This window comes from Artibeus jamaicensis, unplaced genomic scaffold (assembly GCF_021234435.1).
Source record: "Artibeus jamaicensis isolate MK-2021 breed Jamaican fruit bat unplaced genomic scaffold, CSHL_Jam_final contig_484, whole genome shotgun sequence".
Lineage (NCBI taxonomy): Eukaryota > Metazoa > Chordata > Mammalia > Chiroptera > Phyllostomidae > Artibeus > Artibeus jamaicensis.
Genome location: NW_026521859.1, coordinates 5,543,934 through 5,566,670, shown reverse-complemented (window position 1 = coordinate 5,566,670; position 22,737 = coordinate 5,543,934).

Here is a 22,737-nt window from a genome sequence, read left to right as displayed (position 1 = left end):
TGTTTGTGATTTACTTGAAAACATGATAGACTTTTAATAATATAAGTTCAATTGAGTAGCTTTTTTATTTTAAGAACCTAGACGGCATGAAAGGGACAGAGAAAGGGGCATCAAGCACTTAGAAGACACGCTTTTCTTACTATAACATTTTGCTAATTTGTCATGTATGAAACAAATACAACACATGGAAATTTGTGAAAGATCTATAGAAACCATATATGTACAGAATACTAAGGAAATATGTACTAAGATTAAAGACAAGTGAAAAAATATTTGTTTTCTTTTAAGAAATAAAATTCTTCCCTGGCTGCTATAGCTCAGTGGATTGAGTGCAGGCTGTGAACCAAAGGGTCGAGGTTTGATTCCAAGTCAGGGCACATGCCTGGGTTTCGGGCCAGGTCCTCAATGGGGGCCACATGAGAGGCAACCACACATTGATGTTTCTCTCCCTCTCTTTCGCCTTCCCTTCCCCTCTCTCTAAAAATAAAGAAATAAAATATTTTTAAAAAGAAATAAGATTCTGTATGTATTTGTATTTTAATTTTTCTAGCTTTATTAAAAATGATAAACATAATGCCAGACACTTACATAGTTTTTAAGGTATGCATGATAATTTAATAAGTACATAAATTATAAAATGATTGCCCATCATCAAGTTAATGAACACATCCATCACCTCACAGAGTTACCTTTTTTGTGTGGTGAGAAAACTTAAAATCTACTCTCTTGGCAGATTCAAAGTATACACCACAGCAGGGGTATCAAACTCATTTTCACCGGGGGCCACATCAGCCTTGTGGTTGCCTTCAAAGGACCAAATGTAATTTTAGGACTGTATAAATATCCTTAACTAGGGACAAGGAGCTCAGTGCTGCCGCCGGGTAACAAGGTGCTGAGCTGGATGAAAACAGGGTGGAGGGCCGGATTCATCCAACAGGACCTTGTATTTGCCACCTGTGCAGTACATTATGAACCACAATCACTATGCTGTTTGTTAGAGCCCCAGGATTTGGGCAACCTACAACTAAAACCAAGTGCCATTTGAAAACACCTTCCTGTTTCCTCCACTCACTAGCTTTTGGCAACCACCACTCTACTCTCTAGTTCATGAAACCACACTCAGAAACACAAATGCTGTATGATCTAATTTATGGATGGAATCTAAAACTAAAGTGTGTATCTACCTTGAAAGAAAATACCTATGATGCTTTAGATTTATTAAAAGCATGTGTTGGGGGAGTGGTGAAGAGTGTTGAAAAAGATAAATTTTTTTATTGTTGTTCAATTACAGTTGTCCCCATTTTCCCCCATTGTTCTGCCCTGCCCTGCCCACCCCCCCACATTCAGTCCTCCCCCCTGCTGTCCATGGGTCTTTTAGTCCATGTCAAGGGTAATTGGAAGCACACGTACAGCATGAAGGAAAGCAGACACAGCCATGCTCAGAGGAATAAAGCTTACTTAAAGTTGTATCATATGGGAAATACAATGATAGTATTTTATTTTATATAAGTGAGACCACATATATGGGTATTTGAACTGTTACCTACATCTAGATCATATTACCAAATTTAGTTTTTAGCTCATTATTGATTCTTCCATAAAGTTCAAAAACGCTATTAGGTCAACAATAAATTATTTTAAAATGTGGTTAATTTCTAGACTCAGGAAGAAAAAAAAAACCTTAAGGATGCAGGGGCACTGCAGCTCAGAATTGGGCAAGGTCATTTGTCAATCACTGCAGACCAACAAAAGAATATAAACTTCCCATTTAGCAACCTAGAATCCAGACACAAGGTTGAAATTAGGGTGAGTCACACATCTCAACTTAACCTATGGCATGGCATTCATTAAGTCTGTCTGTGGCTGACATGCCTTTTTAAATATAGAAATAACCCTTACAACAAACTTCAAAACAATGTCAGAGGTGCTACTGAATACAATAGTTCTCAGTGAGCCCCATTATGTGCTTCTCCACTCCCAGGAGTTTACAATAAAAAATAAATAAATTGTCATCAAGTACAGCATCAAAAACATGAGTCACAGTCGTATCCAGATAGCATTTTCTTTTTCCAGGTTCATCATTATTTTTAGTCACAGCCTTGCCTAAGAAACCACTAAATATGAGCCACCAAAATGAGAGAGACACAACAACAAAGTGAAAGATGCCTAGAGCGATAAACAAAATTTAATTCTTTTAGAAAAATCATCCATCTCTCGAGTGTCTGTTTGTGATGGATGTTTGAGAAGAGAGGACCTCACCAAATGCAGCATAACAATATAATACTCAGCACATGAACGTGTTACCTATTGTTTCGGAGGGTCTGTCCTCGGTGAGAGCTAAGGAATGTGCTGCTGGGTCACTTGGACTGAGTGGTCACTGTGGTGGTGTCTCCCTGCATATTTATTTGCTTTTTCCCTTTAATTTATGCAAAGCATAAATAATTTTTATTATTTTTATTTTTGTTGTACTACTCTGTTTATTTACTTTTGAAAAATAGACTATATTTTCCAGGGCAGTTTTAGGGTTACAACAAAATTGAGCAGAAAGTAGAGAGATTTCCCATATACAACCCCCATCTCTGCACTGCAACCAACATGCACACAGCCTCCCGACTTGCAACATCTGGCACCACAGTGGTGCATTTACTGTAATCAAGGAACCTCCACTGACACATCATCATCACCAAAAGCCCATCGTTTACATTAGGGGTCACTCTTGGTCTTGCACATTCTATGGGCCTGGACAAATATTTAAGGACATGTATCTATCACTCAGTACCCTACAGACTGACTTCTGGAGTATGAATGTCCGGATGCACAGTTATTTTTGCCATGACTATTATAAATTTTCTATAGAAGTTTATGTTTTCCATATTCAATTATATTTATTACCTTATGCAGTGACAGCTTTATGATATGGATGACTTATCTATAATAATGATTATAAACAAAACGTGCCCAAAATGAAAGAAAAATAAATGAATATTGTATATCGCCAGCAGGAAGCGAAAAACTTTTAGGTTCTAAACAAAGTTCTAGATAAGTCATATTCAGTCAATGATAATTCACTGCTCCGTGTACTGTGGCTCGTCCTCTCATTGCCCCCGGGCCCGAGTGATCCTGCCCAACTCCCCCTTATCCCCCCACTTCCTGCTCTAACGCTGTTTCTCTCTTAGGACTTACGAATAGACTCACTAGTGATTTAGTTAAATTGCCTTCTTCAGTCAACTTCTCAAAAAACACCTGTGCTAGCCTCTCCTACCCTTCCACTTCTTTCAAACTTGTGACCAAATCGAACTGATTCGGTCTATTCTTGTGCAAAGTTTCTGACTTTAGGCATCTCTTCCTGACCTACTATGTTCCCTTATGAATTCTTTATCCAGATATTAATAGAATTCCTCTTAGTTTCTTTGGTTAATCATGCAGTCTCGTGTCAGCCTAACTTTCTATCAGGGAATTTGAAAAGCTGTGAGCCTGCTGAGACCCACATTTAAAAAAATAATGTAACACAGATGACATTACCAGTGTACCTTAGTGCCTGCAGCAGTCTATAATGTGGGCAAAGTGACCACGTCGAAAGAAGTGCCAGGCACTGGAGAAGGAAGGCATTAGACTTAATATTATCTGTTCTTGAGACTTATTCATTCACTCATTCATTCATGCACTTCTAATTTATGTGGCTTATTGATTTTTACAGTCTAAATACCCACATGTGCAATTTTTTTTAGTCCTATTCATATCTCTCTGCTTGATCTACTAGAGTCTTAGAGATACTGCTTTTAAAAGCATTGCTTCCAAGCTGGAGGAAAATTATTTAATAAGGCTCTTTGTCCAAAGAATGAACAAAATTCAGTTTATGCTGTATTTTTATATATAAAGGCTTGAAGTGAGTGATATAAAAAGAAATAGCCTGATGAAATCTGAGTACAGAGAATCTGACACTAATTAGGTAGCACAGTCATTTATGCAGATGCCATTTTTTCAGAAGACCTCAAGAATATTGAATAAAATCAAGAGTCTGGAAGAAAGAAAGCACAAACAACTGCAATCATACAGAAGGGGTGCCACAAAAGCTATTTATGTCAAAGTCAAATTTAATTACAAGGAATTCTTTCAAAGACTTATAAAAGATATTTTTTTTGTTTTATAAAATAAATAATTACAACAAAGTTGGTTATGTTACATATTAAAAATGCAATTTTAAAGTGTTGGAAAGAATTGGCTTCTAGAGAGAGCCCACAACCTCCTATCAACTTTTGCAAAAAGACAAATAAAAGAAAATCTATAGAACACTGTCACAAGAATTAAAATTAGTGTGAAGTGTTGCCCCTATTTGATTGAGATAAATGACCAGTATATCACAGTAAACATACAGAATATTATTGTATGTGAGATGATCTGTTTGTGCTTGTTGTATAGCAAACCACCCTAAAACAAAGTGGCTATAAGTCAACCAGTACTTATTTAGCTCATGATTCTGCTGGGCAGTCTGATCTGGCCTAACTGAACTAATTTTGACTAGGTTTGTTCATGCCTCTATAGGCAGCTGGCACATTTGCTAGAGCTGGTTAGTCCCAGAAGGCCTCACTCACACAAGTGGTAGTTGACTGGCCATTAGCAGGGACAACAAGAGTGACTAGGCCACAGGTCTTTGATCATCTAGTAGGTTTACATGAGTTATGAGCATGGTGGCATTTTTCCCCCAAAAGCATCTATAAAGCAAGCCTCAAGGCCTCTTATGGTCTGGGCTTGGAACTCGCACTATCTCACCATTGTCAGTTTCTGTCACTTAATATAAATTTTAACACCCCCACCTCTCCACCCCAGAAACAAGGAGTGAGGGAACAGATTCCACCTTTTTTTTTAGATGAACTAAAAAGTATTGTGGAGGCCATTTTGTTTTGCAATCTACCACAGAGATAATAGTAAAATTATAGATGATGCAAATGGTACCATGTAGTCAAAAACAAAGAAAAGAAGAAAAAAACACCTCTATCTCTTTACACATTGAAAAAAATTACAACAAAAGATTGTTTTCAAACTTTAAAAAATAGCTTAGTTATCACTGTGGCTATTATAAAGCTAATGGGTGTAACAATTCTTTATAAGTGATATAGTTTTCACCAGCAATAAAACAGATAATAAACAGATAATAAAACAAAGAAATACATACATGCCTACCATTGATGAAGACTGGAATGACGTATAAAATAATACTTGCTTTATATAATGCATTCCAGATGCATCTCTGAGAAAATCGCTTGTTAGCCAAAACCTAGGAAAGGATTAAGATTCTTATACTTAACTTTACTGTAAAATATTATGTTTAGATGAATACTAGATTTACAGGTGACCATAAAAATAATCTAGTCAATCTCTTTTCTTTATAGATGATGAAAAATTGAATTCCAGATGGGAGAAATAATTTGTTCAAGTCTCTTCAGTAGCTGGGGGTGTTATGGGACCAGTTCAGTAGGTATCTTTGCACCATTGTGCCCTCCTTCCCCTTACTGTCAACACAACTCTGCAAAAGTCCCACTCATTCACCTATTAGTTCAGTAAATCCTTCTGCTACAGTAAAGAACATTGATTTTAGGGACTTTGCAGCTGGTATTCCTCTTGGGGCAAGTGCAGGCAAATAAAGGAGTTACAGAAAAGCATAGGAGTTAAAAGATTTTGGTCAAGGAGACAATTTGACCTTGCTAAATACATTTCTGCAACTTACATAGCTATGTGTTTTGGTCTCTTTGTCTGTAAATAGGAATGAAACTATCGATGCTTAATTCATAAGATCGGTGTTAGGATTAAATGAATCAATAACTGCAAAGCATTTAGAAAGGTATATAACAATACATTTCTAATAAAAGTCACTGATGATTAGTCTAATATTTACTCATGAGGCCTGAGGTTGGACCCCAGGAACATTTTCATAACAATCTAACTGGTAGAAAAGAATTGAATGAACTAATGGAGGGAATTAGAATTGAGAAAGTTCTGACATCTCAGATAATAGCATGAAAGCAAATTAGCAAACACCACATTTCTCTTGGATTTTCAGGGAAAGCATATGGGTGTGTGTGTGTGTGTGTGTGTACATATAAACAGGCCTTTGCTTCATGAGTTCCTAGTTGAAATTCCAGGGGTTGGAGGCAAGACTTATGCTAATGAAGGTACTGCACTTATTTTCATTTCCCCACTGTCTTAGTCCATTTACTCTTCTAAATGCTGCAGGACATTCCGTGTGGGGGGAATAATTACACAGAAAACTGACAACAAACCACTCTTGTCAAGTTCTGTAAAAACTGCATGATTGATGCCTGCCATTAATTCATATCCTGATAACAATGAGGAAGTTTGGCAGCCATATGGAGCGTGCATGGGGTTCAACTACCCTCCTTTCCACTTCCTGCACACTTACGAGCTGCAAATGCCCTTCTTGCATGTGAATGTTTGGGAGCTGTCAGAAGTACATTATTCAGGCATTATAATATTCTAGATGTATGTTAATATGTCACAGGGTTAATGTGAGAAGTCAGGAAGTGTCATTCATACATGACTCTGGTAACTACTTCTATCATTCCACCATACATCTTGTCTTGTCACATGCCAGGCTGTTCTGGAAGTGGTTTATGTTGCCACCTAATCTTAATACCCCGAATTATCATCGGATTCTTCTTTAAGAGTCCCTGACATTGCTTAATTTCTGAGTTGTGCAGTCCATGTCTTGTTAATCATAACATACATCCTCAAAAGCCTCCAGTCAATTTTGACTACCATCTGCTGCACATTTGAAAGTCACTTCTGCATCCGAGTGGCCAGACTGGCATGTGTGAAACCAAAAGCATCATGTCAAAGTGGAGAAGCTACTTCTGATAAACTTAAAGGAAAGACATTCTGTTAAAAGGACATTACCCTTTGCTCCATATATGCATAAATTTAATTAGCTTCTCTCTTTGTTCTTTTTACTAGTTTTTCTTTCTTTTTTGGAAATCTTAATTCAATCGTGTTTCCTTTTTAAGATTTCTAGATGAGAAAGAGAAGTTCTCAGTGGCCAAAAAGAGAAAAAATGATGCTCTTACCGCTGGGAAATTGTTGAAACATTATAGCAATGTAGAGAGCTTAAAAGGGAAGGGATCTGGATGTTTGAAGTAGATACTGAGACTTTTTGGATTTACCTACAGAATATAAAGGCCATGGTTATTTAGTTAGTAGTTAATATTGCACTGGGGTGGAGGCATCCATTTTCTTTTCAAATTATCCTCATCTGAAATGTAACACTTCTCACAGCTTAAATGTTAGTATAGCTTCTTTAACTCTGACTTGAAAGGAGGTGGAGAAGTAGATTGTCGGCCTGTGGGTAAGCTCTGTAGCCTCGCGCATGTTGACAAGATTGTGTTAAAACCTTTTCAACTGGCCTTTTCTACCAGCGTAGAGAGCGGAGGTCCAATTCAGTTAAATAAAAAAACAACTTAGCTTAATTTAGATAACGTAAGAGGATTCATTAGGAAAGACTCAGTATGATGGCCTATATTTAATTATTTATAAATTCTCATGTCTTTTTAGGAAGGGGGTAGATAACCAAGAGTTAGAGTTTTTTCAATGCACTTAAATATGTATGTAGCCATTGACAAAACATCCAAATAAAATTCATGCGATCCCTATTATTGGTTCAAGAGATCACTTACAGGAGCATGATAAAGAAACCAAAACAAATGCTTTCGGGAATAAAGAGTGTTGCATATTAGAATCTAATACAAAATAATATTGAATGTAAACTGTACTGGAAAATAAAATTTAAAAAGAATGAAAAATAAGCACATTAACATCTAAAATTTCCATCAAGTATATATTAGAAGAGCAAAACAGGAAGTAGAGCTTTCACGGAAATGCGATGTTTTGCCAAGGGTGCCTAACCATGGCACAAATTGGTAGGTTTATTTAAAATAAGCCCTAATAAGTGAGGCTTGGCCTCAAAAGTGTTGCCTTGAATTTATTATAATTAATCTCATTTTGTCATTTGTGTGACATTTTTCTAAAGGATAGAAAGAGAGTTAACAAACTAGGAGTAATGGCAAAATAGCATGATAATTGGTGTTAAGTGGCTCATTTGTGAAAGTAGTTTAGTACAGTAACTCCTCTCTTCCCGGGTTTAGTCTTTTTCTCCTACTCCCAAGTGATGCCAATTATCTAAAAACCTGAATAATAATTTATTAACCTTCACTTGTCACCTTATTAACTCAGTCCTTTCATTCTTTTTCCAAACTCTGCCTCACATAGTTATCTTATATACAGCAATACTTTTAATTAGAAAATAATTATAGCCTGTCAAAGTATCTATTAGTGTCCATTACTGAAGTGGAATCTAAACCCAATTTTGACTTTCACAGATCCTTTAAACATAATTGTGTTTTCTGTCCTCTTTTTGGCCCCTCAGAGGGAGTAGTTTTTCTTTTTCTTTTTGCTTCGCACTAACATCAGTTGAATTTATAGATTCAAGTGGATTTCCTAAGAGGTTTGGAAGAAAGTTCAGGGTCCTACTATTCTTTGGGAACTTCCTGGCCTTATTTCTACCAGGTTCCTTATAGGTGGACTTTGTCCATATAAAATTATATTCTGTGTTTATAAAGCCTCTTCCTTTCAGAGTCAGTTATTTTTAAAAAGTGATTAATCCTTCCTATAGAACTATTGTAGACAGGTATCTCAGGTACATATATTAAAACAATGATTAGTTGAGGCACATTTTGAAAATAAGTGATTTTCTATTTAGCACAGTATATGGTACCTGAAAAGTGAAAGAGAGATTGAAGTCATTGACCAGCGAAGATATGAATATATAGCTGTTCTCCTATCTCTACAGCTGGCCTATGGAAGCATAACCTCACTGATCTGCAATCATGCTCCGAAGCCTACACAAAGTGAGCTCTTTTGGACTTTCCGCATTTATAGCCTATACAGACAACAAATGTTCTTTCTGAGTTCCTGTGTGATCTATGGAAGTCCAGGTCATGGGTCTATTTATATAGTACCATGAACCTCCAAAGTACCTAACAGTTCTGATTCAGGTATTAGCTGCATTATTACCATTGGTTCACTTATACTCCATAGACATGTGTCCTTGTTTTCGATTTAGAAAATGATATACAGTCGCAACGTGAGTGACTCCTAACTTGCAATCTTCATAGGCAGACAACTTTTATGCCTTATTATCTTAGAAAACAATAGGTAAATTGAAAACATGTTTATTTCAACCTTTTCTTTCATCACTGTGCTTTTGGGATACTCATGGACCAACTCTGAAGGAGGTTGGAATTTTGTTAAATCCCCACAGTAGCTTTGACTGTCAATCAAGGTTTAGTCAATTCATCAGGGCATCTGGAACACATTAGCATTGGCTGGGTGTTGGCACTAAACTCCATATTAATTCTGAGGTAACTTCTGATTGGGAGGAATTTTTATTATGCAGACCAGGAAATAAAGATAAGGGACATGATGAAGCTAAGTTTTTAATCCAGATTAATGGGACTTAAAAATTAGGCTTATTACTCCTATACCTTAATGTCCCCTGTATTAGTTTCCTAGGGCTGTTATAACAAAGTACTAAAACCTGTGAAGCTTCATACAACAAAAAATAGTCTCATGATAATGGAAGCCACAAGTATGGAATCAAGGTGTTAGTTGGGTCATATTTCCTCTAAAACCTGCAGGAGAGAATTTTTACTTGCCTCTTTTAGCTTCTGATTTTAATCAATAACTCTTCCATTTCCTTGGCTTGCAGATACATCACTCCAATCTCTGCCTCCATCAGAGCAGGGTTGTCCTTCCCTGGTTTCTCTGAAGGGCACCAGTCATATTGGGTTAAGGGTTCACTTCATTCCAAAATTACCTCACCTTAACTAGTTATATCTACAATGATACTATATCCAAAGAGGTCACATTCGGAGGTACTAGAGGTTAGGACTTCAATATATCTTTATGGAACACACATTTCAACCTATAGCTCCTCTCATGTCCTTGTACAACATCTTCAAAACTTTTGAGTCTGTTAAAAAGCCCTTTTTGGCTCCAGAGAGTTCACGTTTGAGATACAGAAAAAGATTTGAGAGATATATGTCGCTTTTCTTTGCCTAGCTCATGACTATATCTGGAGAATTTGCAGTCTTTCATAAATACTAAAGATGTGCTTATCTAATGCTAAACAATGTTTCTTGATTTTTAAACATGTTATCATATTATTCCTATGTTGTTTGAAAATCATGTTATCATGGTTATCAGCTTGTTGACAGGGATTAGGATTTATATTTTTTTTAATCTTCTATGCCACTTACTCTAAAACAAAACAGATGCTCTATTTGTACCTACGGGTTCAAATTGAATTGAATTGTGTCGAATTGTCCAAAGGGAACAGGTGGGGCGGCAGCACATTATCTAGCGACACCGCTACTACTTCTGCAGGTGAATCTTTGGCTGTATGTTCTCGATGCAACACTTACAGAGTCTGCCCAAGTCTATGCTCCAAAGGGAGGGATTATACACCTTCCACATGGATCCAGAGAAGGATGCTGGGTATATAGTTCCATGAGATTAAGACAGTCCAGGTGGCCCAGTCTGGAGGAAACCTTAGTCATGATTTATTTAGAAAGGATGTTTACATAATGCTTATATTAGTCAGTTTTCTTTTGACAAACAGAACCAATACATTTTGTTTATGTTGTTATTATTAATTCGTATTATTTCTACATAGATTTTTAATAAGAAATTGGCTCACATGATTACAGAGCCTAAGAAGTACCATAAACTTCTGTCTGCAAGCTGGAGAGCTTGTGATATAGTTTCAGTTCAAAGTTTTTAGAACTAAGAAAGCCAATAATACAAGACCTAGTCCAAATGCAAGAGACCTATAGCTCAGCTCAGAAGTAGGCAGGCAGAAGGAGAGCAAAGTTTCCTTTCCTCCATTTTGTTCCATTCAGGCCTTCAACAAATTAGATGATACCTACCCATACTGGAAAGTATATTCTGCTTTACTCAGTCTACTGATTCAAATGTTAATTTCATCCAGAAACACCCTCACAGACACATTGAGAAATAATATAACCAAATATTGCGGCATCTTAGGGCCTAGTCAAATTGAAACTTAAAAATGACCTTTATTTTGGTTATTAAAATATAAGTTATGACACCATAAAAGTCCTAGAGGAGAACATAGGCAGGAAAATTTCAGATATTTCATTTAGCAATATTTTCACTGATATGCCCCCTAGAGCAAAGGTTATAAAAGAAAGAATAAACAAATGGGACTATGTCAAATTGAAAAGCTTCTGCACAGCTAAAAAAAATCAACAAAATGAAAAGGGAACCAACCATATGGGAAAATATATTTGCCAATGACACCTCAGACAAGGGTTTGATCTCCAAAAGATATAAAGAACTCACATGACTCCACACCAGGAAGACAAACAATCCAATTGAAAAATGGGCAAAAGACCTGAACAGACAATTCACCAAGGAGGACATACAGAGGGCCTGGAGACATATAAAAGGATGCTCAGCATCACTAGCCATCAGAGAGATCCAAGTTAAAACCAAAATGAGATACCTCATCACAACATTCAGAATGGCCATCATTAACAAATCAATACACAGCAAGAACTGGTGGGTTGTGGAGAAAAGAGAACCCTAGTACACTGTTGGTGAGAATGCAGACTGGTGTAGCCACTGTGGAAAACAGTGTGGAATTTCCTCAAAAATTAAAAATGGAACTGCCTTTCAATCTAGTGATTCCATTGCTGAGATTATACCCCAAGAATCCTGTCACCAATTCAAAAAAAACATGTATACCCCAATATTCATAGCAGTGTTATTTATAATAGCCAAGTGCTGGAAACAGCCTAAGTGCCCATCAGTAAATGAGTGCATCAAAAAACTGTAGTATATTTACACAATGGAATACTATGCAGTAGAAAAAAAGAAGGAATTTCCACCTTCCATGACAGCATGGATGAAATTGGAGAGCATTATGCTAAGTGAAATAAGTCAGGGGATGAGGGACAAATACCTTATGTTCTCACCTATAAGTGGAACCTGATCAACAAAAAAGCAAACAAAATAGAACCAGAGACATGGAAATAAAGAACAAAGTGACAATGATCAGAGGAGGGTGAGGGGAGTAACGTGAAAGAAGGGGAAAGATCAAATTAAAGAACATGTATAAAGGACATATGGACAAAGACAACATAGAGTTGGGGGCGGACAGAATGTGGGAGGTCAAGGCGGGCTGGGCAGGGTAGAATAATGGGGAAAAACAGGGACAACTCTAACTGAACAACAATAAAAAATTAAAAAGCATTAAAAAATTAACTATGATTGAATTTTTGAGAGAACCATTCTTAAAATTTAACAGTTATTTAGGGGGCACATTTCCTCTTCTCATTTTGGACCCTGTCCTTGATTCCCCAGGCCAACTGTAGGAGGCAATCGATGTTAGTGGAGGTGAAGGCGGAGAACCCTGCGCTGTCAACAGAAGCAACAATTTGGTGGTAAAGTGTGCACATTTTCCCCTGATTCATAAATATTGCTCTGACCCATGTTTTTTTTTTTCTTACTGTCATCCAAGATTTCAAATTTGACCTAGAATTTTATTCCAAAAATATATGAGAATTACAGACAAAACACAATCCTTGAGAAAAACAGAAAGCTAAGGATTCAAAAAGACTTACATTAGAATTCCAGATTTGTTTCCTCAATACCTGGAAGCTCTGGGGGCATGGCTTGACCTCTGTGAGCTATCAATTCTCACTTGTCCTACCAGGAGATTAAGAGATTTCTAAAGGTTATTCTGAGGACTAACTGAGATAACAAAATGAAACACTGGAAATATGCTCAGCATGCATCAGATCCTGAAATTTGAAATCAGGATCTGTCTAGTTACTTAGCTCGTTCTAAAGCAGGAGTCAACCAACCACAGCTTGTATGTCAAATCCAGCCCACTTCATTTTTAAATAAAATTTTACTGGAACAGAACTATGCCCACTTTTTAAAATGTATACTTATACTACTTTTGCAATGGCAGGATCAAATAGTTATGATATAGAAAAAACTTAAAATATTTATTATCTGTTCCATTGCAAACAAGTTTGTCAACTTTTTGTCTAACACTTCCCAGTGTACTGTTGAAAATACTTATGTTGTTTAAACTTAAAAAAAATAAGAATAATATAATAATAGTGTGTCAGGGTAAGCTCATCAATTGTAATAAGTGTACCACTTTTTTGTATGCTATTGAATAGTGGACTATTGATTGTGTCTGGGTGGAAATACAGGGTACATGAAAACTCTGTGTTTTCTGTTCAATCTTGTTATGAACCTAAAATTGCTTTAAAATATAGCTAATTTAACTTAATCAATATGTATAGCTCTGAAAACAAATAAAATTTGAAACTAAAAACTATTTTAAGAAGTATACTTACTTCAGCAAATAAAGCAGTATCTGGTCCATTCTCTGTCTATGGAGTATCTAGAAATTATATTTGGCAGCAACTCAGGTAAGTCCTACCTCTAGGTGCATTCCATTTTTCTAGGAGGCTGTTATTCTAACAATAAATTACTTAAATATGTCCTTACTGTATAAATGCATACCATATTTATGTGTTATACTACCTAATAATATAACTAATCATATTTATGTCATTATTAACAAGTTGCCACTCTTAGTTTGATAAGGATTATTCTGTCAGGGACAGATGGACATGATATTCAGCTAACCAATTACTCTTTTCCATACCATGTCTATGAAATGCAGCATTCTATAGGTGACTGGGTATTTCTAGTACAGTCAAATAGTATTTAACTTCCTTCTAGTAATCTGAGCATTGTGTCTCACCAAAAATATTTTTTAAAGGAACCACCTGTGGATTTTAAAAAGGATGTTTCTTTTAAAACAAAACTAAAATTTTTATAATGCTCACATAAATACTTTCCAATAGATTTATCAGAATTAGAAAATTCAGGTTTTCTTTATAGTCCACATTTGACAAAATTACACATTAAAAAAAGAGCTTCCAAGCAAATCCCTGCAGATTTCCTATAAAACATACTATTTAACCTGCCAGATTAATTTTTAAATCAAAGTTAAAAATGATAAAATAAAAAGTTTTAAATGTAAAGTTAAAAAAATTAGTTAATGCATACCTGCCAATTTGCAAGTGATTTTCATGTAAGTTAAAAATCTTCATAGATTTTTAGCCTTAATAGATTTTATATATTGTATACTGAGGAATAATAGTTTGTACCTCCTGAATAATTTACAAGTTTGATATATAGATGCCTAATTATTACGATAGTAAAGGTCAAGAGGACAAGATGGATACAAGTTAGCAATAAATCGGAGGATGTGGAGAGAATGTGGACTTAAATTACTGTGTTATATTACCTCCTTGAAATACTATTGCTAAAATTTTGCACCACTAGGCAGTAAACTAGACAAAAAAAAAGAAATTGAGAAAGTGTTAATTTTTAAGCAAGTTTGACAAAGATTGAGTTTCATATGACAAATATTGTCAGCAAGACAGGATTCTGTCAGTGGAAGAAGTTTAAACATTAACAATTTCTGTCAGGCTGTTGACACAATCATGGCAGACATTTCCCAAGATGCCGAGATGACTGCTGGCATTTGTCAACAATCCTGTCATAGTGACAGCAATAAGACCATGTCTGGAAATGTGACAGTTTTGGCTTTGTGCTCCCCTGAGCAATGGCCCAGGTGTTCAGAGAAAGTGTGGGAAAACCCATATTTCTGCATTGTCATTCGAACACAGAAAACACAGGAGGAAAATGAGCTGTCACTCCAATTCCCATGATGCCTTGCTGCTTAGCATAACTCTACAGTGCGGCCCTGGGTCCACTGGTCCATACTCTGACAGATAATTAAGAAAGCAGCAGCTTTTTCTAGACGGCTCTTCCTCATGATTTGCATTTTAGCCAGAGGCGACCAGTTATAAAAAAAACATGATGGAAAGATGGTAAGAAGCCAATTAGATGGATGGATGGCTGACTGACAGCTCTCTGGTATTACGACTCCAGATTTCAGACTACATAGCCTGGCAGTTTTCTACAAGAGCCAACTTTTTTGCAGGTTGGTAAAGCTGTTAAATGTGGGACCATATATAGCACTATATAATTTTTGCAAAGTTGTACATTTTCCTTAAATAACCATGTATTCTTTTCAATCAGGGTTTGCATTAAACAAGTTTTCACAATTTAATCACAACTTGTGTCACTAAATTTAGCAATATTAAAATTCTAGACAACTTGTAGGCACATTAGCTGTGCCAGTAGAGAAGTGATTAAAAAACTGAGAACTGCGTTGAGCCAGCAGAGATAAAGTGAACTAATAATTAGAATGTCTGTGCAAATATGCCCTTGGAACTTTGAAATGTACATTGTTTGGTTCTAAGCAACTGGAAACATAAACCCTAAACTTCCTTTCCATCCTTAGATTCTACACACATATATTCTCTTATTATCCTTGTTCAAGGTCTAATATATGCCTATGTCTGCTACTTTAGCTAATTTTGAAATAAAAAAAAATAAACTGTTAGACTCAAGCTTCCAGTTTGGCCGTGATATTCTACAGTTTCTAGCCAATAGGAGTTAACTCTTCATAATATTGTCCAACTTGGAACCTTAATCAGTGTTTCCTGTGTGCGGCATGCTGTGTATGTGTACTTTTTTATATGTACACACACACACACTCACACTCACATGCATGTGCTTTCTTAGAAGCAAGCCATTTGCTATTAGAATGACATGTTTCCATCTGTAGTTTAAAACAAGAGGATATTTTTCAAATTGTAAAGATATCTCAGATTATTTTTTAAAGATTTTGAAGTGCTAAGGGAAGGCTATTATTTCACTATAAATTGAGGTTTTAGTAAGACACTTTAACCCAAACCAAAACTGCAGAGTGTTTTTTCTTACTGTGGGTAATGAATCTTCTACAAACTCAGGATGAATATGAAACCAATAGTGGGTCCGAATACTTTTAGTTGTTTACATCTAAAATGCAAAATGCAAGCATTGCACATTTCAAAGTCCCATGTTTATCAGTCAACCTAGTTTTGATGTCAAAAGTCATACACATAAAGCATGATTGGGAATGTTTTTGCGAATGTATTAATCCTTCCTTTCTCTTTTCTTTTGTAACTGTACTGTTATTCATCGTTTGGCTATTGCTTTATATCATGCTGTTGGAATAAGATAAGACTATTATACTCATAACCATTTAGAAAAATATTCTACCTGTATGTACTTGGAATGTTTAAACAGAAGCTCAGAGAAATAATAACAGTTTCATAAACCATATCCCAAGTTAGGGAGGAATAAATGTATGTTTGTTTTCATTAGAAACATTTTGATTTTTTCTACAGACATAGTACAATATCACAATAAATTTTTTAAAAAGAAAAAGGAAACCTCTTCTTGAAGTAAAATTTTTAAAAAATGTTGTCTCTCAAAAATGGAAACTATATTATTACTTTCTTCCTAATTCACTATTAAAAAGAGAAATGATCAATACAAAGTGGACCGAAAAATATTCTTTGAACAATAAAAGTGAAAAGCTTTGAAACATTTGTGTATTTGGCTGGTCTGGCTAGATGTTATTTTCCTATGTCCTCAGCTTGTACCAGTCACTTATACTTTTTGTTGAAATTTGTTTCACTTTTGGATTCTCTTACTAATGCCATAATGTTAATGCATTTTATTTTCTCAAGATCTAGAGGAAAATTATGTATCTTTTAAAAAATAATTGGAATGGAAATTTGAGTACTAATATACTATAGACAAATTTTAAAATAATGACTTCCCTTACAATGCAAATATCTTTTGTCTCTAAATCCTTTACTATGAAAGAACTTTGGTCAAGGGAAAACCTGAAGAATGATACTTATTAAATTAAAGTGAGTTCTGAAAATACTATTTTTATAGAAGACCTATTGTTTAGGGCAAAGGGCTACATTTCTAAATAAAAGATAAAATGTGTTATCATCAAAACAAAAAAACACCTCACCGTAAGATTTCTAGGATTGTTCCCGGATAATGTAGTAAAATTCAGTCGAGCTTATTGCTATCATCATGTGCATATTCAACTTATTTGCACTTTGAGTGGCTAATTTGAACATAAAACAGCAAAGAGAGGCAGACAGACAAGTACCTTAAAAATTGTTTTTCTTCGGTGTATCTGTATTTCTAATTGAATACTTGGTTATACATGTGCTTTGCCAGATTTAAAATAGAATATTTTCCTAGCATATAACTATTGCAGGTCTGCCTCTCAGGTAAATATATGCAAATAATGATTTGAGACACATTTTGAAAATAACCAATTTTCTTTCCAATGTGTTTTATTCCAACTGGAAAATAGAGGAAAGAAAAACTTAGGTAAAAACTACTTAAGATGTGAATGTTAAAGTCATTTTCTTTTTTCCAGATGATTTATAGAAATATAGCTTCATTAATGTCTTCAGAAAACATTTTTTATAATCCTATATAAAACTGGATTTTTTGATATTTAACTTTTATAGGTAATTTCTAAAAGTAAAGTAACAGTTGCCTCTGAACATCTTTTAAACTATGTCATGGGGCATATTATGTAGGGAATGTCATTAAAAACCATGTCATTATGGAACAATGTTATTTATGTTTAATTGCTCTTCAGTACCTCATATATGGATGTGTGGAACTGAGAGAGATAAGGAGAGAAAGAGAGAGAGAAAAGAATGCACTGAAGGAGCAGAGATATTGAGAGAGAAATAAACCAGCAACAATTTTTGTTATTCCATGTTTATAAATTGTTCAGAATCCCATCAAAATAAATGACTTTCATTATATAAAAAGGTCCACAAATTAAGAGTTATATAGAAAAACCAGAGCCTTCCTAAAGACCAGAGAGGTATGAAGATCCCAGTAGTAGAACAAAATTTCCTCCCTTTCTGCTAAATTTCTTCTCAAGCACATCACTGCCTGTGTCGCAGAGCAGCGAACTATAGCTCTTAAAAGGCAGGGGCTGCATCTCACGTGTCTTTTTGTTTCTCCATCAACAATACCTGCTCAGAGTTGAGACTCAATTATTAGTGATTGAATTTAAGGCAAGTCTTTGTCTGGCTTTGCAGCTCTTAGTTCTCCTACATATCATAAGTTAACTGCTTAATTGGCTACTTCCATGTACCCAAGTTGTGATGTAGGCCAGGTAGTTTTACTATATTTTTCAAGCACAATGAAGCCAAATTGAAGTGTGAGCCTTGGCTATGAGAAGCCTGGATGAGAACTGATGAGGCCTTACCATCATCATCATCACATGATAATAATCATAATAACTATCAGCATAATCTTACCATAATCTTTGTAAGATGTGACCATGGACTAATCATCTATGCTGTAGAGAACTATGTGTACTAGCTTCCATAGCAAAATTTTTCTGTGTCTATAATTTAAAGTGGTAGAATATTGGCAATTCTTATCATTCAACCTAATTTTACCTATTCAACCATTCAAAACATCCTTGAAAGGTAGATATTTGAATGCTCATTTTGCATATGTGACATCCAAGATGTGGCAAAATAACATTTTAATTGAGATCTTTCTGATTTCAAATCCTCTGCTCTCTCTACTGGACCTGACTTTTTAGTCAACCAATCAATCAATATTTGTATGACATATGTTCTCATTTTAATGCAGGCATCTATGGAGAAAAACCTATGTATAAAGGAGGAATTAGTAGTGCTCTATACATTTGTATATGGGCACCAACATTATGTATTTTAACTGTGTGAGTCCTCATGTCATCAATATGCAACAGAAGTTTTCTTATGATCTGTAGATGCTCAAATTATTAGATAAGGAAAAAAATTGGACACTAATTCTGTTTATAAGTTTAACTTAGGGAGGTAAAGGGGAAATATAAGGGAAAAACAATGCCGTTTTTGTCTCCTTGAATCTCAAAATCTGTTAGAAATAGATGCAATGGCTCTGTGCAATACACACAGCGTGGGGATCTGAGAAAATAAGCACAGAGATTGCCCTGAGGATTTAGAAGGAGCCTTTATTTGGGTTAGGCCTTGTTAAGTGATTATACATTAACGCTGACCAAAATACAAAAGAGAATACTTAAGGTAAGAGGAATTGTGTGAGCCTGGGTGTGTAAGATATGAGAGTACCCAAAGATTGCATCTACATAGAGCGAGTGTATAGAGGATCCTGCAAGAGCAAGACTGCAGGAGGGATGAGTACTTGGAAAAAAATCTTGGAAAATCACTATAGGACCAAATAAAGGAGATGCTTCTTTGGTAGGTTAAGAAGCTTACACTTTCTCCTGTAGATATGGCAAGTCATCTATGAACCCCAATATGATGTGATTGGGTTTGTGAATTAGGATGATAACTCTAACAGCAAAATGGAGCAGGATTACAAAGTAAAAAGTTTGGCAACAGAGAGACTAGTGGTGGAACTGCTTTAGTGACAGGGATGTTGAATAACTGAGATAAGAATTTGACAGTGGATTGCAGAGATAAAGGCATAGTTGCAGCCAGCTCTGGTTGGTAGCATATAAGAAACACCTCACTTTTTTGCAATTTTCTCTAGTTTCCTAACAATGATAATGGCTTTACTCTCACTAGATTTAAGCTCTAAATTTTCTCATGATTGCCCATTTTGATTGTTAAGCATGATTCTCTGTCACCAGGGAAGAACTGGAGCATAGAGGAAAATGTTTCAGTATTTCCTGCTCCTTGGGAAAGAAAATATTATATTAATATTAATTTTTCTAGTTTTATTTTTTCAACAGAAGGTCATACATATGCTATTTCAGAGTTCACAGCTAGCCCCTCACTACTCAAATTGTGGGTGTTATTGCCAGACTGCAGAGATGCACGAGAACTGACTTGAGAAGCAAGGAGATTATTCATGCACCCGCACACACTGTTATCTCTGGGAACTCTTAATCAATGCAGGGTGAGAGCCAGTGAGAGCGACTGAGGTTAGGGCACACAGGCTGTTCAGCGGAAGGCAAGGAATTAAAATGGGGTTGTTCAAATTGGGATATGAAATGAAAAAGCACATTCCAGGGAAGAAGAGGAAGATGATAATAGGCATATTTACCTTCTGAATCACTCGCTGTATTGTATCTTGTTCTTGAAATGCCAAAGATATAATAAGCTTTGAGGGGAGGGAATGGTTTGAAGGGTTTGTATTCCACTTCTATTTCACTTTTGCAGATATGCTGAAATAGAAATTCTTAAATTCTGGGAATGTCTACTAAGTATATCTAGACATATAGATTAAAGCTCCTTACTGGACAATGCACTAAAATAAACAATAAAATCTATGTATCAGCCAAAAAAATAATGATAAGTGAGAGTTAATGGTACACTGATTACAAAGTAAATAGAGAAGGTCCCCAAATTCTAATTTTGAAACCTAGAATTTAGATTGCAGTTTTGGACATAATGCAATTATGGGACATAATAATAAAGTATTTAATTAAATTTTAAAAATCTTATAATATTTAAAAGCATAATATTATTTAAAATAATTTATTTGATGACAAGCTCGAAGATATTTTTGTTATAAATACAGGCTTGTTCTTATTTCCGGATGATATTGCTTATATAAAAATAATAATTTAAACATATATACATTCAAGTTATCTGAACCATTTTACTATATTTCTTTTAGCTGTATCTACAAATTCACATTTCTTGGTTTTCTTCCATTTTGTGTATGTGTGTTCTACCTTGAGTTTTTATTCCATATTTTTATCATGCAGTTTGATTGTTTTTACTGCACAATTTAGTTCATTTCTGCAGTTTTTTATTTCACTACTGAGATTTCAACTGTCACTGGTGTGTGGTCTCAATGTTCAATAACTTACTATCAACAATGACTACAAAGAATAGCATATCATGGAGATTCAGATAAACCTTGGAGAATTCTTTTTAAAATACCTTGACATTCCCTCCCCAGATACATACATCCTCATATTGCTTCAGCTTCTTTTCACTTCCAGAGTTCCAGGTCAGAACAGATAAAATGTGCTGTGCTTCTGAGCAAACCCTCCAAACCCCTTTATTCAGAACAGCAGGGTAGCCATTGTCTGGGTTCAATGCCCATTGGCTGTCTTCCTGCTCTTATCTAGAAAACTTTCCCAGAAATTTTAGGGGAAGTTAGACCACCAGGTCAATACTTCAATTTCAGAGAAACTGAAATCTGGGTGGTAGTACCAGTATCTTTCTCTTCTGTTGTCTTATCCCCCTCTTTTATGCCTTCCCTTACTGTCATTTGCCTGGAAATGTGCATATTAACAAGGAAATTTAAGAAATATTTTCATTGATAGAAGGCTGGTAAAATATTTTCTGTGTTCCATTTTTACTAGTAAGAAGCATAATATACTTTTATACCTTTAAATCAAAGTGAAATTATTGGATATGCTTAATTTCAAAGTGAATAAAAACCACATAGAAAAAGGTTACACTACAAAAGGAGTCTGGGATACTTTATTCATTTTCTATAATGCTCTAATTTGAAAGTTTTCTACTTGCCCCAAATATGTAATGTATTAGAGTGATTAATTCATTTGACACTTTTAGTGTATAAAATTAGTTACAAGTGACTATGCAATATTAATTGCTATAGTTACATAAGAGAATTTGAACTTATTTTTATGATACTTGCTTGACAAAGTCATTTCTGTTCAGGAAGACTAAAACACATTTTTTTCTTACAAATCATTTATTTTTCTATATGAGTATATTATAATACCATAGTATTTATCAAACCAGAATAAAGTATTTACCCATTTAAAAATAATTCCTATAGACATCCAATTTTAATACAAACCACTTTTTAATTAAGTATGTATAAACATAAAACTGCAATGAATTCTTTATGATCAAAACTTCATGTTACACCTCTAAAAGCCAAATGCACTATTGCTGAAATGTAAGTGAAATGAGAAATTAAACAATAGAGATAAGATTATTTATTTCACATGGTTGGATAATTCATTTTCCCATAAATAAATTGCTGCCAGCTACATGAATGTAACATAGCTATCATATGGCATTATGCACTGAACTCCATGCGATCATGAAAAATTCTTTCACTACTTTTTAAATTTCAGTGACTTAAAGAAAGTTCTTATTTGGCATCATTTCATCTTCAACTTGTCATAACAATATTGTTTTCTCATTAGGCATATCTCATTCTGTCCTTTTGTCTTTTACACAAGGTCACTGAAAAGTACTCTTTTCCCCTGTGTGATCATAAACACAAATGCAAATGCAGATACTGAAGTTGGCATGGCAGCAGTAAATGATGAAGGGGCCATTTTATGAAACTACCCAAACTATCCTTATGCAAACATTTTTCAGATCATCATTTAAAAACTCACAAAATTGGAAGATTTATAGATTTATATATATTCACTTGTAACTTCTAAGACACATCTGTTGGGCCACTAAGGTGTATTTACTCTTAGTTGAGAATGCTAAAGTAGGCTGGATGGGCTGGTAGCAGGAAGCTAGTTATATAATGTAATCTTTATTACTATTTGTACTTTTCATTAAAACATTTATGAGGTAAAATAATAATTTGGTAAATAACAAAACACAAAATCAGAAACTTAACCAAAGTTTTAATTTTGGAATCAAAATACTAAATGCCAAAACCCATGGTTTGCCCTAGATACTT